The following is a 12500-nucleotide window of genomic DNA, read 5'->3' as shown; positions in this document are numbered from 1 at the left end:
GAGCGAGACAGAGAAAGAGAGAGGTTCTATATCTTGATTTTGTACTTAGAGCCTATAGAGAAGAAAAGACAGTGGGGATGAGAAAGAGGAAAACAAACAGAGACACAGGAAGAAAGAAAGAAAGAAAGAAAGAAAGAAAGAAAGAAAGAAAGAAAGAAAGAAAGAAAGAAAGAAAGAAAGAAAGAAATATAGAGAGAGAAATGAGGAGAGTGGTATTATATCTCAATTCTGCTGTGAGTGGGGAAGAAACAGAAAGAGTGAGTGAGAGAGAGAAAGAGAGAGAGAGTGAGAGAGAGAGAGGCAGAGAGAAAGAGAGAGAGAGGTTTTCTACATCATGGGCGCGAGTTGGCCCCATTAACAGTCACATAGGGGGGACTCTAAATACATCAGGCCTAGTGAGGCGGGCAGGAGATAAAGAGGTTCATTACTCATGCAGAGACTGTATGCAAGAATGATGGAGAGACATAGAGCGAGAAAGAGAGAGGGAAAGAGATAGAGAGAGAGAGGGAGACAGAGACTGTATGCAAGAGTGATGGAGAGACATAGAGCGAGAAAGAGAGACGGAAAGAGAGAGAGGGAGGGAGAGAGAGAGACTGAAAGAGAGAGAGAGAGATTGAGAGAAGGGGGACAGAGAAAGATAGAGGGCGGTAAAGTGTGATAGGGAGAGGAAAGAGGAAATGACAGTGGGGCGTAGGGGTCTTTCTGTCTCTTAGAAAGAGAGAAAGAGAGATACAGATGAAAAGAAGAGGAAAAAGAGGTAAACAGAAAAAAGACGAGTGAATGGGAGAGAGAGAGAGAGAGTGAGGGAGAGAGAAAGAAAGAGTGAGAAAGAGAGAGAGAGAACGAAAGAGTGAGAGAGAGAGAGAGAGAGAGAGAAAGAGAGAGTGCTCTCACAGAGAGAGAGTGAGAGATGTATGAGAAAGACAGCGACAGAGGCGAAGCGCCAGGCAGGCCGTGTTCAGCCGTCTTGCTTTTCATCTGATTAAAACCCCGCCCCCGCCCACGGCATTCATCCAATAAGGATGCTTTATGGCCACCGCGACAGGTGCCACCACCCCTACATGGGCCACGCCTGACAGACAGACAATACTTCAATCACCACTCACTCACAAAGCACGCATGAACACACACAGACACACACACGCACGCACACTGACACACACAAGCACACACACACACACGCACGCACATATACAGACACACGCACGCGCACGCACACACACACACGCACGCACGCATGCACATACACACATACAGTACACACACACACACACACACACACACACACACACACACACACACACACACACACACACACACACACTCATCTCACTTCATTACAGAGACGAGACTAATACCCAATGCCACCACTAGATGAAAGTAAATAAATGACTGAAAACATAATAGGCCCGAAATAAATACATTTCCATTCTTCCTGAATGTACAGTATGGTGAATTGTTGGTCTACTTGTAGATGGAAATGTTCACCGACAGGTCTGATGGAGTGAGAACACTTCGATCATTACTCACTGACAGCGCGACACACAAAACACTGATCTCACTTTACTCTCCAGCCCTTGGGAAAAGCATCTCATTACTGCCCAAGTCTGACCACCCCTGCCAAAATATGCATAAACATAAGTATATATTATGGCATATCTGTTCTATATGCTGATTTTGTATGCATTGCTAACAGTTCACTGATGGAACTACTGTACAAGTTCAGTTCAGCAACTCAAACAGAAGACGGACTTAGGGTCACTGTTGTTTGTTGTTTAGAGGTAGGGTGCGCACATCCACAAGTAGTTGTCCAGGTGCCAGACAAAAGCTAGTAGGTAGTGTGATCAAGCCGTCTGCACACTGTGTGTTAACTCCAAAAATACTTCACATACGGCAACGTTTCGATCCAACAGAGGGATCTTCCTCAGGCCTGAGGAAGATCCCTCTGTTGGATCGAAACGTTGCCGTATGTGAAAATGAAATAAAGTATTTTTGGAGTTAACACACAGTGTGCAGACCGCTTCATCACACTACCAGTGTTGTTTGTTGACATTTTGCTAAGCAGACAAGCACAAGCTGCTGGAGCCAGTTGGCTGGAATTAATTTAGAGCCCTGAATATATATCCTGGTATATCCGTTCTTTATGTTGAATTGTTCATGTAATGCTAACAGTTCACTGATGGAGCTACTGTACTGTACTGTACTACTGTACTGCATTTGTTTTTTTTTTGTGAAGCACATTGAGTTACATCTGTGTATGAAATGCGCTATACAAATAAACTTGCCTTGCTTTGCCTTGCCTTGCCTGTGCAAGTTCATTTCAGCAAAACAAACGGACATCGGTCTTAAGGTCATAGTTGTTTGTTGACATTTTGCTAAGCAGACAAGCACAAGCTGCAGGAGCCAGAGGATCGGGTGGATAAGGTGGGAGTTGATGCCAGCTGTGCAGTGCCGAGGTTGCTGTTTAATGTCAAGACTCTCCGACTGGAATAAATATGAGTGGATTGCTAACTTCTGTAAGACTATGTTATGCTGTTCAAAGTATCAAACACAAACAGATAATTGGAGTGCTTCTGGGTCTTCACCTTTTTCCTTGGTGCTCATCACTCAGTGTAGGGGCTCTCTGGAACTCTCTCCAACTGGAATAAATAAATATGAGTGGATGGCCAACTTCTGTAAGACTTATTTATGCTTTTCAAAGTATCAAACACAAACAGATAATTGGAGTGCTTCTGGGTCTTCACCTTTTTCCTTGGTGCTCATCAGTGTAGGGGCTCTCAAGTTTAGTCCAGGAAGAGAAGTTCTGAGGCACTCAAGGTTGCGATTTTCTTTATACTTTTAAAAACTTTTTTATACTTTTTATTCCCTGATACGCCCTGAAGAAGGCCTTTAAGGCTGAAACGCATAGGCAATTGTAGCCAAATAAAACGTATTAAAAAAACGCAACCTTGAGTGCCTCAGAACTTCTCTTCCTGGACTAAACTATTTTATGCTGTTTTTAGTGTAGGCCTTTCTACTGTGCATGTATCAACATGTAATATTATGTAAATACCGGTACACTATATACAGTACATCTAACCCTGAAGTATAAAGTTTTTTTTTTTTTTAAATTGACTACCCAGGTGAAAAACCCATATAGGCCTACTTAAAGTGTACTTTTTTTGAACGTACTAAGTACAAAGTGTACTTTTTCGGCGATTTAAAGTACGCTTCATTGCACTATTAGTGCGCTGGAGCACTACTAAAACAGTACTTCAGCACACTTGCAGCACACTGAGGATGCTAAATTGGCACCGCTTTTGGACAACTTTAAGTGCACGCTTTTCATGCATTCGTATGGCATTGATAGTGTGCTTGAGTACACTTCTATAACATTTTATTGTTACTAGAAGTACAATAAAAGTATATTAACTTCATGCTTCTTTGGACTACATTGGAACATTTTAAGTCTGTAAAAAGTATATCATATTAAGTATTGTAAATATATAACAGGTATGCTTGAAGTATATTTACAGTACACTCCCAAGTACAACGAATAATATAAATGTAATACTACAATCCATGCTGGTCCTCAGAGCTTGTACATTACACACAGCCACATGTCACAGTAGTGATACAGTATGCATGCCTAGCACGACTGACATTTACAATCATTGCATTGTTACAGAGATTTCAGATACACATTTCACTTTATTTCATTCTTGTTCCACCTTCCTGCAGTTGATCATTTGAATTGATCACTAATGGTGACCCTTGATTCTTTGTTTGAACAACTAGTTCTAACTTACCTCTCACCATGATATCATGGGAAGTGTGAGCCTATATATACCAGAACATATACGTGACCATCATAATGACGGTGGGAACATGGCCATTTTTTGTGTACCACTTTAAAATTTTAAAACTCCTATAATAAACGCAGAATATAACAATGAGTAATATTTTCATGCAAACCAAAGATATTCCTTAGAGGTAAATGGATTTCTGTTTGAGAAATTTAGCTCCAAGAAGTGCATTGCATGATGGTACATGCATGATGGTGCATGATGGGTAAATGAACTTTGTGTAAGCACACTTTGAATATATTTGGGTGAAGTACAATCATGGTGCACTTAGAAAAAGTGTACTTGCAATATGTTAAAGCGATTTACTTTAAAGCGCACTATAGAAAATCACACTTCGAAGACATTTTGGTGAAGTGTAATCATATTGCACTTTTAAAAAGTACAATTGCAATATGTTATTAAAAAATACACTTTTAGTAAGTTCACTATTAGAACACTATTAGTATATTCCTCTAAATACACTTTAGCCAAACATCTTCGAAGTACACTTGAAGTATGGTTCGCTAAGTGTACTTTCTTTGAGAGCAACTTAATTACATCTAATTTTAAGTACACTTTAAATAAGCATATTGTAAACGTACTTTTTCTTATCACAAAAAGCACGAGTGCACTTTTAACATGCTAAGTACACTTCAGTCATGCTTTTATTGTACTAAATTGAACCACTTTTTCACCTGGGTAGTATGGCTACAAAATGTCTCAACTTCAACAAAATTCAAGAACAAAAAACATTCAACAGAAAACGCAATGCATCAAATATAATATAGAATTAGAGGTTAGAGATTTCAAGTTGCACACACATCTTGAGATCATATTCATATCCAGGGCCATTCTGGAAGACTCAATTTAAGTCAGTCTACTTTGTTTCTTCTGAATCACCACCACCAGCCACACATATAATGATCTAAGTCTCCATGGGAGGTTGTCCAACTGTCTCTCTAACTGGAATAAATACATATGAGTGGATGGCCAACTTCTGTAAGACTATGTTATGCTGTTCAAAGTATCAAACACAAACAGATAATTGGAGTGCTTCTGGGTCTTCACCTTTTTCCTTGGTGCTCATCAGTGTAGGGGCTCTCAAGTTTAGTCCAGGAAGAGAAGTTCTGAGGCACTCAAGAAGGCCTTTTAAGTGTTTATGAAACGAAAACAAACGGTCATTCCCATTAAAGCCTTGTTTTTTCTGATAGCATCTATGAGACTTTGAACCCAATCATCCTGGAGGAACTTGTGAAAATGGCAACTCAAAGTGTGAATTCTGTGAAATTTGGAGTGACTAATGAGCTGGGCTGTGACATCATAGAGGGGAGTCCCTGGTTTGCTAGTATGGCGATCTGAGAAAACAACACACATTTGATGGACCCACATCTTATAAAGGAACCAAAATTCTGATACAAACATCAGCGTGTCGAAAAACCACACATCCAACCTCATGAGAAAAAAAAACAGCAGCACAAATCTATTTCAGAGGCACTGATACATCTGCAGAAAGTGACATGTCTGACAGGCGAAGTGACGATTGTTGACATAGCCTGACAATTCGTTTTGTTTATGGTTACGGTTGCTAAGGGCGCTTTGCCATGACCCACAGATGACATGGCGTGTGTATTTGTTGACAAATGGGGGGCATTTTGATTCAATTGCGCGATATAGTGTGATTGAAATGCATGTAGGCTACATGCAAAAATATCATCAACTAGAGAAAAAACTGAGGTATTAGGCTGTTGGAAAAACGCCCTATATAGCCTGAGTCCTCAGCATATTTTTAGCGTTTATCATTATTATTATTTTTTGTGCTCAAAGTCACAGGTGTCGCGTGTCCCTCAGCCGGACTCTGAGGACGAGGTGTGTCCAAACGTCAGCCACACGTGCACCACAATACTAAAAACAAGCAATCAACGCTTCAAAGTAGGCCTACGCTATGTGCATCTCTGTTTATTCGCTAGCCCAATCTGTGAGTTGGCTGTCCTCGACTGAGAGCACCACGCTGATGTGCGGATATCCTCCCAAAACCAATTTATTGACCAGTTGAATGGCAATTAATAAAAAGTGCAAGTCCAAAAAAGGAAGGAAAAAGCAGAGGCACTCTGAGATTTGAGAAAAATATAAAAAAGCCTTTAATTTAACATGGCAAAATTAGTTTAAAAGCACATGGGCCTACGCGTTGCGGCCATATTGGCCTTCATCAGGGCATGAAAAGTGCATATTCCGAGAGCATTCGCATCGGTTTGGCATGTAATGTGCATTACCCTTTCCTGAAAACAACATACAAAGCAGATGGACAAGGTAAAACGAGTAGCCTAAAGCAAAGCAGTGCACTCACCTGTCTTCGTGCCCGAGCAGTTACAGGGGCAGTTTCAGTCTGCACGCCGGCGATGTCAATTGTTGGAACTGCTTGAGGCAATAGCATTCTCTTCAGTCCAACCATGCCCGCAACCTCCACATTTGTGGTGAAGCACAAGGGGTGGAAATGTGCCGAGCACAACAGTGACCAAGAGCTTGCTTCAAAACCACGCATTGGATCCACAGAGCCCTAGCTTGATTTAGCCTTCTCCTTGTCGGCCACAGTTCCATCATTCTTCATAGAAGGGAACAAAGATATTCCTTCTGTCAAGTAGCCATTTTTGCAGCTGGCACCGTTCGGCCCTCCAGCAACACACTGCTTGACACTGCGCTTTGTTTTGGTACTAGCCGCCATTGATCTGAACAAGGTGGAATGAGGTGAACTCACCCCTTCTATGTCACGCATATCATTTGCATAAAATTTGCATGTCACTAAAAAAACACTTTTTGGGAACGTTTTAACATGACTTTTAGGACAAAATATCACCCAGACAATATCCCATTTTATTCACAAGGCTTAGAACTTTCAGAATCTGTCCTGGAAATGGTCAAATTCCTTTACTTTGTTTTCGTTTCATAAACACTTTAAGGCGAAAACTCGTAGGCAATTGTGGCCAAATAAAAAGTATAAAAAACCGCAAGCTTGAGTGCCTCAGAACTTCTCTTCCTGGACTAAACTATTTTGTGCAGATTTTTTAGGCTTATCTACTGTGCATGTATCAACATGTAATATTATGTACATACCGGTACACCCTGATCCGAAATCCTGAGGTACATTAAGTTATTTTTTTCTTGAACATGACTAATATGATTATCAAAAATATCTCAACTTCAACAAAATTCTATTTTAAAAAAAAACTTTCAACAGAAAACGCAATACATCAAATATAGACAGATTTCAAGTTGCACACACATCTCAAGATCATATCCATATCCAGGACCATTCTGACTCAATTTACATCAGCCTACTTTGTTGCTTCTGAATCACCACCACCAGTCACATAATGATCTAAGTCTCCATGGGAAGTTGTCAAGGACATTCTGGAACCCTTCCAAGGTTATGACTGTATGATGGGGTTTGACCATGATGGCAATTTACAATCTTCACAGCCATGTTATAAGAAGGGGGGGGGGGAGATCCTATATCCTATTGTAGTTAGTTGTCTCACTGATTAAATCGTACGGATGATAGTAGCCCTAATATCCTAGTTCTTTAATTATAGTAGCCTCTTACTGCAGATAGTCTTGTCGATGGGTCTATTGTTGAAAACACTCGACTACATCATAACGATATTGCTATGACAATGCAGAGTCTTATGTAACTGATTAAGACTCTGTCATTACAATTTTGTATGAGTTTATTTCAATGAGGTTATTACAGAGACCCTGCGTTAAGGGATTAAATGAGGAACAAGGCCCCTCAAAAAACTCTTTACGGCAGCTTTGAAGGCAGACCCTCAAGGAGAGGAGGAGTAGCAGGAGGAAGAGTGAGCACAGGTGCACCTTGTCACCAGGTTAGGCAGGAAACCACTTGGGGCCCCCAAGCCTCTGGATGGCTAGTAGTGGCAAATTTCTTTCAAATGTTCACTCCTTAGGCATTTTGCCTGGGGCCCCAGCTGAACCTAGAGTCGCCTCTGAGAGTGAGTTGGAGCACCTAGCAACAGTATGCAACACAATGCACCCCCCCCCCTTCTTCACTCACTGTTGCTGTTGCTGGTGGTGGGGAAATATATGCTGGGAAAGTACAGTATACAATATTTCCTGTGTCAGACCTGGGAACTGGCATGAGGAAAGGATAAGTCAGTGGATCAAGCCTTGCAACAGCACCAATTGTTGTTGTCATTCTATCACGGTTGTTGTTCAGGAAAAAAATAAGTAAGCATCTACAATGCTCTGTATTTGGGCACAGCGCTGGAAAAGAAGAGAAGAGAAGAGAAGAGAATAGAAGAGAAGAGACGAGAGGAGAGGAGACGAGACGAGACGAGACGAGACGAGACGAGACGAGACGAGACGAGAGGAGACGAGAGGAGACGAGACGAGAAGCACTTCATGGGGTAAGGGACGGGAAGCCATAGCAACCGTCCAGAAAAGGAGATATATTCAGCCCTCAGCATAGCGTTTGGCAGTGACAAAACGGGAATGACAATACCTAAAGACAATCTGCTAGTGATGCTGGCTTTGATTATGTCCTCATTTGTTAGTCGCTTTGGTTATAAAGCGTCTGGCAAATGCAATGTAATGTAATCAGTCAGTGGCTGTGCTCTTCACTCAAAAGCACTAACCAGTTATTTCCTGCATGACTAAGTTGTTGTATGGAAATGGGTGGAACTTAATCCCAAAGCATGGATTCTGCTTCCGGACCCATTTGGACAGAGCGGTTCTTGAAAGTATTTGCCTCCAAAAGTTCATCCGATCAATGTAGTCCATTTTCTCTTTATGGAATATTGTCATGTAAAATTTGGTGAAAATCCACAACCCAATTCAAAACTTACAGTACAACAGTGAACAAAAGTCTTTGACAGGGAAATCTGAATTTACTATTACTGTTAGCCTGGACTCATGCATACTGCCTGAAGTTCTACAAAATTGTTCCAATCTGAAAGACAGTTTGGAAGCTATGACTCATAACGGACCAATTATGGTCCCTGTTTCTGTCCAATTAGAGAGCAGGATGGGTGTGTCATAATGGCCAAGTATTCCAACCTTTACTGTGTCTCTGTCCAATCAGAGAGCAGGGCAGGGTGTCATAATGTCAAAGTATTCTGCCCCCTACGGAATTTACAGTAGGCAGGTAGCCAGACCTAATCTCACTTGTGATTAGGTCTGGTGGTAACCAGGCAATAGAACAGTATGCTTCTGCTACGGTATAGGTCGGCTGAGGCAGCCAAGTTTTCACACCCAATGTCAATATATGATGCCAAATCTTACCCATGATCATGCAGGGCATGATGCATGTGGTTGCTCAGACCTAAACCTTGGCCTAAACATATAGTCACTGAACACTGACACATACTTGCACAACATAAAGAAGGGTGCCTTTGCCTTGAGCGAAGGATGCTGGGGAATAAAAAACCCACATACTTGCCACAGCCTTTTTCATCACAGCACAACACAACACAAAGAGGGCTGCCTTTGCCTTGAGCGAAGTATGCCGGGGTATAAAAGTAAGCATCTATGCTCTGTGTTGGGAATATTGTTAGCCCCTCAGTATGCTAGAGAACTGAAGAGAGCCACTTCATGGAGGAAGTGGCGGGAAGCTATAGCAGCTGTCCAGAAAAGGAGAAAAGAGGAAGACAGCAACATTATGGTTACTTTATATTTGTATTAGTATTGGTGAGTATGAGGGGGAAGGGCTCCAGCATGTTGCCAGTTGTGGGCAATGTCAGCCCTCAGCATAGACATGAGGAAGACAGCAACATTGTTGATGACAGAACCTAAAAACTCTTTGAGGGAGACAGAGAAGTGGAGAGTAGAAGAAGAAGAAGAAGAAGAAGAAGAAGAAGAAGAAAGGAAGAGAAAAAGGGCACTCCATGGTGCAAGGGAAAGAAAGTGAAATGAGGAGCCATACACCATGTAAGGGATAATTGAGGTGAGGTCATATCTCAGCAACCCATGGTCAGAATCTTTTGGGAATTGTCACACACATTGTTGGCTATCCCATGACTCCCCACAAGAACTTCCTGGTCCCTAGCTGAAACTCTCTAGCGCCACCAGCAGGTCACATCGTATAAAGACGTACAAACTGCTTGTAAAAATGAACTGTATGTCTCTGACAGTCTGCCTGGTCAGTTCTTTCTGTTGCCGTGGCGACTTAGGCGGACTTACTGCTTGGCCCCGCATTGCTGCTTGCAACTATATTTTTGATTCCTTTTCCGCTGTCTTCCCCTATTGTAACTGATTCTACAATATTCCTTACTTTTCATTTAAGTTAGACTTCTCTCAACTGATATACAATACACCACAGGAAATCAGTCTCCTTTTGTGGGGAAGGGACACCAAAGTAGAAGGAGCGACTTATAAAGTGCCTTAAAAAAGATGTGTTTCAAATTAAATTGACCTAAATAGCCTACAATTTGGACCGGAGTCATCATTATTTTTCTAGTGATCTGTGGCTGGTGTTCCCAGGTGTGTGATGCGACATGTGTAAGCAACGCGTGAGGGTGCTTTGCAACACACACACACACACACACACACACACACACACACACACACACACAAACACACATACACACACCCCCCATTTCCTCACCGTGAAATATCCAATGCCATCACCACCACAGACCTGTATTAACCTAGACTGGCAATGGGCGGTTCTAGCCAGTGGCAGCTTTTCGGATTGACCGGGCGCAGCCATCTTTGCCTTTTTCGCGCCCTGTGGGCTCCTCCCACAGACGTAGCCACGCCTAGTGGAGACTATCGCAGCTGTGTGCCATAGGAATGCATACGATTTCAAACGGTGATTACAACGTTATCAAAGTGGGTTTCAATCATTTTTTGTAAGATTTTGACAAGTCGTAACGTCTAAATTCTCACTCCAATAATGAAATAACCCTCACTACCTCCAAACGTTTTATTAGAGAGCCTGAAGCTGAGCGGTCTTGCCAGATAGGGCGGTTTCCCGCCCAATCGGGGCCGTTGAGGAAGGCGGTCTGTGGGTAAAAATGGACGAACATAATCAGTGTTATCTGGCAACCCCGAAGCCGACTGTTTTCGTTGCCGCTTATGCAGGTTTGTGGATATTTGTGACACTGAATCGGCCATGCTTACGTGTGTAAAGCTTATTTTATGTACTTAACTCAGATGTAATGACAACTGTGTATATTGGTATGTATATTTCTTAAATAAGCCGTACGTTTTCAGTGAAGCTACCGGTAACTGTGCTATTATTAATACCCCCCCCCCCCCAAGGACGCTGAAGGTAACCTAGCAACAACACGGCACAGCACATTGCAGCTGTGAAAATAACGAGCCACTTGAGAGCGAGACTTTTCTAGAACATTAATTTATACTAGAGCTATTGTTCTAAAGACGTTACACATGGCCTGGTCCAACTTAACTAGTGAACCAGTGTTGCAAAAAAAATATTTTTAAGAAAACCCATCGGTGCATGACGTCATTACGTAATTACGGGAGTCTCCACTAAGATGGCGGACTACGATTCTGCGGCTCTGAGAAATCCGAAAATTTCGAGGGGCATTGCCAGTCTAGGTTAATACAGGTCTGTGATCACCACATGAAAAAATAGAGCAATATAATAGGCCTAAATGAATACATTTCCATTCTTCTTGATTGTATGGTGAATTTTAAGTCTATGTATTGATGAAGCGTTCAACTCCAGCTCTGATGAACTGAGAATACTTCAATCAGAATGCTGCTGTGCTCATCAGTCAAAAACACATTGCAAATTTGCTTTTACCAGAATGGTAATGACCATTCGTAGTGCATTACTAAATGCCCTATGTTATGTCATAGTACGTAGTGCAGTACTATGGGAGTTAACATTTCAATGACTATTGCAGCGTTCCACTGGTGGAACGGTGTGCATTATGGGGTTTAGTTGTAAGGAAATGGGTGGAACTTAATGCCAGTCGTCGACAGTCATCGTTAATGTCATCATGATGCATATGGATGCTTAGGCCTAAAGCTTTAACGTAACAATCATTGAAACATACTTGCCACAGTAGTAGCCTTTTGCGTCACGACACAACACAACATCCTTTGCCTTTTGCGCCACAATTAGACACCTTTACCTGAAGAAGGTCGGATGACCGAAACGTTGTATTAAAGTTTGTTGGTGGAATGGACAGTGTGCAGGATTTCTTTACACTTGAATGACAATCCCACTGGGATAACATCCTACGCACGTGCCCAACTACAGAGGTGTGCAAAAGCGTCTTTGTTGAACCGCCACAAAGAGAAACAAAGGAGGAACCTATGGCGTCATATATTGGGTGAGTTCAGGACGACAGAAAACCACGCCAGTGCCCAGTCATGCACCTGATTTCGAAACAGCCGGCGTGTTTATGCTGTGTTTATAAGTGTTCGGGAACAGGAAAGGTGGTTCGCAGCGAGAGCCTAAAAATACTTGTTTTTTTCTCGGTGAACAATTACGACAACGTGGACGTCAGCAGGTTCATCCGGGTAACAAATGGTCACATATGGTCACACAAGTTCAGAGCCCGGTATGAACATTGTCCCATTGCTCTACACAATGCGGTTTCACAACACCTTCACAACATCCTCAACAATGTTACAATGTTACACAATTGAGCTCAGTCGTGCTGAAGCCTATTCACACACACTCAGACCTGT

This window comes from Engraulis encrasicolus, chromosome 15 (genome assembly GCF_034702125.1).
Source record: "Engraulis encrasicolus isolate BLACKSEA-1 chromosome 15, IST_EnEncr_1.0, whole genome shotgun sequence".
Lineage (NCBI taxonomy): Eukaryota > Metazoa > Chordata > Actinopteri > Clupeiformes > Engraulidae > Engraulis > Engraulis encrasicolus.
Note: the sequence above shows the minus strand (reverse complement) of the source record.